Here is a 5,387-nt window from a genome sequence, read left to right as displayed (position 1 = left end):
TTCCGCATTTGCGCAGTCCAGAATTTACTGACCCCTATCGGTGGGGAGGACAACGCGACACCATTCTGAGAGGACTATTATTAAAGAATTCAGGGTAAGACACACGTGGTCGAGGTACACTATTTAATAATAATGTGTGGTACATTATGTAATAATAACATGCGGTACATTATGTGATGATAAAGTGCGGTACATTATGTAATAATAATGTGTGGTACATTACATAATAGCAAAGTGTTGTACATTATGTAATAATAATGTGTGGTACACTAATGTCAGGTACACTATGATAATGTGTGGTACATTATATAATAATAATGTGTGGTACATTATGTAATAATAACGTGCGGTACATTATGTAATAATAACATGCGGTACATTATGTAATGATAAAGTGCGGTACATTATGTAATAATAATGTGTGGTACATTACATAATAGCAAAGTGTTGTACATTATGTAATAATAATGTGTGGTACATTATGCAATAATAATGTGTGGTACATTATGTAAAAATTATGTGTGGTACAATATGTAATAATAACGCGTGGTACACTATATAATAATAACGTTTGGTACATATTGTAATAATAACGTGTGGTACATTATGTAATAATAATGTGTGGTTCATTAGGTAATAGTAACGTGTGATACATTATATAATAATAACGTGTGGTACATATAATAATAACGTCCGGTACACTATTTAATAATAATGTGTGGTACATTATGTAATAATAACATGCGGTACATTATGTAATGATAGAGTGCGGTACGTTATGTAATAATAATGTGTGGTACATTATGTAATAATAACGTGCTGTACATTATGTAATAATAACGTGAGGTACACTATGATAATAATAATGTGACATACACTATGTGATAATAATATATGGTACACTAACGTGAGGTACACTAGGATAATGTGTGGTACATTATGTAATAATAACATGCGGTACATTATGTAATAATAACGTGTGGTACATTATGTAATAATGCACCAAGTAAAAGCTGTTTCCTGCATTCCCAGTTTAATCATATTGCAATTGTATGTCTATTATTACTATCATAGAGGACCGAGGCTCAGTGGAAATGTGTCTTCCATATTCAGTGCCCTTTGAGTGGCATCCAATACATCTGATTCCAAACTGAATATTGACAGAGCAGCGTTTTTTCCTTGCTCTTTGTGCAGCTGTATAGTCTCTGAATGTTGGGTGCAGAAGTATATATTTTCTGTCCTGTGTGTCTTCGTTATGTCTGCCAGCAGACCAACAGACCAGCAGACCAAAACCAAACTCACAGAAATCTCAATTCATTGAATGGTTTAAGAAGCCCAACTTTCAACAAACAATTTCAAAAACCTCAAACGCCACCCAAAATAAAATAAGAGGAAGCCATTTAAAATGATCACCCATGGTGAACAGTCCAGACCATTTAAAACGATGGTCCACAGTGAACAGTGCAGACCATTTAAAACGATGGTCCACAGTGAACAGTCCAGACCATTTAAAACGATGGTCCACAGTGAACAGTCCAGACCATTTAAAACGATGGTCCACAGTGAACAGTCCAGACCATTTAAAACGATGGTCCACAGTGAACAGTCCAGACCATTTAAAAGATGGTCCACAGTGAACAGTCCAGACCATTTAAAACGATGGTCCACAGTGAACAGTCCAGACCATTTAAAACGATGGTCCATAGTGAACAGCCCAGACCATTTAAAACGATGGTCCATAGTGAACAGCCCAGACCATTTAAAACAATGGTCCATAGTGAACAGTCCAGACCATTTTATTTTGTTTATTTTGCTTCCCAAACAAAATAGTTTCTTTTATGCAGAATTTAGAATTGTTCTACCATATATAGTTTATGAGTGACACAAAAATGTTATATATTACTTATTCATAAATAAGACTGTTATTACACTAAAAATATGGACAAAGTTACTTCTAAAAGTAACACTTTGTTACTTTTACGCAGTCGGCATTTAGCAGATACTCTTATGCAGAGCGACTTACAAAAGTGCTTTGTCATTTATACAGAATACATCCTAGTCAGTAGAGTACATCAAAGATTGTCACACAGCAGTATGTTATATAGTGTATTGTTTTGTTATATAGTATAGTAGAGTATGTTATATAGTATATTGTATCCTATAATATCTTGTAATTCTAACCAGAGGCCTTGCTGCATGTCCTCATGACTACAATATAAGAATTCTGACATTACCCAGCCTTAAATAATAAGAAATAATTTACACATTTCCACTCACAGATACAGCAACTAAATCAAACACGGTGGCATGCAGACATATTTGGCAAAAGTAAATATGAACAGAAAACATACTGGTAGCCCTGTACTAACATCTGGAGCAGGTCAGAGTGGAATGACATTTTCTGAAACTTTGAGTAAAATCAGATGTCCCATAGTCCATTTACATCTAAATTTAGCATAGTGGTCCTGTCAGCTTGGCCCTGTCATCCTGTCATAGTGGTCCTGTTTTCCTGTCATAGTGGTCCTGTCATCCTGTCATAGTGGTATTGTCATCCTGTCATAGTGGTCCTGTCATCCCATCAGTTGTCCTGTCATCCCATCAGTTGTCCTGTCATCCTGTCTTAGTGGTATTGTCATCCCATCAGTTGTCCTGTCATCCTGTCTTAGTGGTATTGTCATCCTGTCATAGTGGTCCTGTCATCCCATCAGTTGTCCTGTCATCCCATCAGTTGTCCTGTCATCCTGTTTTAGTGGTATTGTCATCCTGTCTTAGTGGTCTTGTCATCCCATCAGTTGTTCTGTCATCCTGTCTTAGTGGTATTGTCATCCTGTCATAGTGGTCTTGTCATCCCATCAGTTGTCCTGTCATCCCACCAGTTGTCCTGGTATCCCACCAGTTGTCCTGTCATCCCATCAGTTGTCCTGTCATCCTGTCTTAGTGGTATTGTCATCCTGTCCTTGTGGTCCTGTAATGGTCACCTGCACAAAGCAAAGCATCCCATAACACCACTCCAAATGCTGATTAAATAATTAGTGACAAAACAAACTGACAGAACAGTCTACTCCCGTGACTTTAACTTTTGCGAATATGATTATTCACAAGTTTACCATCAATAAACAAAATAAAATGGTGAGAGGAAGATGGTCTTCTCTGAGTATTCTGAGGCCACTCACTGGGTCTCTGAGTATTCTGAGGCCACTCACTGGGTCTCTGAGTATTCTGAGGCCACTCACTGGGTCTTTGAGTATTCTGAGACTATGCACTTTGTGACACTGAACATCTTTTCAAGGTCACTGGGATTGCACATATAAAGAAAATGAACACGGAAACCAAAGAGGTTAATTTTTAGTCAAAATAGTATGATCTCACAAATTCACAGTTAAAATATAATAATTCTCAGATATGATATAAACAAGCCTCAGAACAGAGGCCACAGCTTCAGTATAGAGATTGAACGCTATATGTTTCAGTTAGTGTGTTTCTTTTTAAATTGCAATTTTCTCCCAGTTTAATGGTCCCCAGTTCGAGTCTACTGTCTAAGTCTCACACTGTTGCACAATATCAATCTGAGAGGGTGCGGGCTGGCATGACACAGAAGCCAAACACCGCACTGACAGACAGAAAAAGGGCAGCAAGGCCATCTTTGCCACTCAGAGATGTAGACTATTTTTACTGAGGGAGCAGTGTATGAGGCACACCTACTGCAGAACTCTACCTGCTGCTGCTATGATCCACCACTGCATACTCCACTACTGCAGTCTGAAGGCAGCTGACTGACTGCCACAGTCTGGTATCCTGTGTACGTTGTGTTAACCTGTGTGGGGAGTGACCCTGGATTTACTGACCTCTGTCAGGAGTTTTAACCAAAGTACAGGTGATAGCTAGAAACCTTTTATATCCATTTACACTGGAAATGCACTTGTAAATTGCACTTATACACACATTTATGAATACAATGTTAATTAATATTCATACTCAAAATTAACATTACAAAAACTTACTTATGGCAAACTTATGTATTATTTTCATTAATTGTATACATACATGTAATGTCTGTATATATAATACATATGCCATTAGTGCCTTTCCCACTCATTCATAGGGTTGTCTTATGTCAGCCACCCCTGCTGTCTGTCAGTGGTACATTCTGTGGAGGGACTTATTCTCTCATGGCATCTCCTCTGTTTCCACGGTGACCATGTCTCCCCTCTAAGGCCCACCCTCATCACCTCATCCTTTGTGGCCATTGCTTGGATGGGTTAACGGATGTTTTGTGTCTTACCCTGGACTAAGGATCTTACACTTTGTAGCCCACACCCCCCTCCTTGTAGTCTTTGGACGTTGGGTCTTGGGTGGAGGGCCTCAGGCATTGTGAGGAGTTTTCTGCTCTTGATGTTTCAAGTTTCCAGTTCTTCTCTTGGCCTGGTTACTGTGCCTGCTGGGTGACTGATGACTGGCCAGTCACACGCGTTTATGGATTTGACGTTATTGTTCCCACTCTGTTGACTCTTAAGCACCTGTCTCGCCCTGTGGAGGTACTGGGATGGTGCTGTCTTTCTTATTTCTGCCTCATGGTTCCTGTGTGATTGGAGAATCCCCAGGTGTTTGTCCTCCAGGTCTGTCCACTGCCCTCTGTCCTGTACAGGAAGCTGATGGTGTTCTTCTCCTGAATCTGTACTGTACCCACTCTTACTGATAATCAGACTGGGAGCATTCAGGCCTGTGCAGAACAGCAGTGCGTACAGTAAAGTACCACTTTATGGAGATCTGGGCAACTGTCTTCGAGTCGTTCTGCTGCTGTGCTGGTCCTTGCTAAATCATATAAAATAATAAAATTATATCTATAATGAAATGCCAGTGTCAGTCTACCTACCTCCGTAATCGCGAGTTCTGTCTACTGCTTGCCAGTAGGTGTCACTAGCCTAACGCGGGGCTGACAGGTAGTCCCATGCGCGGGTAGTTGGACGAATTTAGTGCATACTGCACATTCTCCCGGTGATGCCGTGCAGCGACGAAAGTTAGCCTAGAGTACTTTGATTTAGAATAAAAATGCGAAACAGAATGACTTTCTTCTGCCGTGTACATCCATCTTATTAACCCAAGGGTTGTCTAAAACCCTTTATCCCTTTATTTATCTCTCCGGTTGAGGGGTTTGAAAGTATAAAACGAATTTGTCGTTGTTGTTTTTTTTCTTTTTCTTTTTCTTTGTTCTCTCCTGCATTAGATTCGGCTGCTCCTTTGATGACGTATTTATTGGATTGGTCTTTTCATTCACTTTCCTCGCGTGAAAGGGACCACAGGACCCGCTCTGATAGCGCGCGAATCAGCATTCCGATTCGGGTTTTAATACAAAACACAAACTACATATATGATTTGATAAAGATGCT

The sequence above is a fragment of the Electrophorus electricus genome, chromosome 3 (assembly GCF_013358815.1).
Source record: "Electrophorus electricus isolate fEleEle1 chromosome 3, fEleEle1.pri, whole genome shotgun sequence".
In the NCBI taxonomy this organism is placed as follows: Eukaryota; Metazoa; Chordata; class Actinopteri; order Gymnotiformes; family Gymnotidae; genus Electrophorus; species Electrophorus electricus.
The sequence above is the reverse complement of the archived record's forward strand: the minus strand, read 5'-3'. Positions refer to the sequence as shown.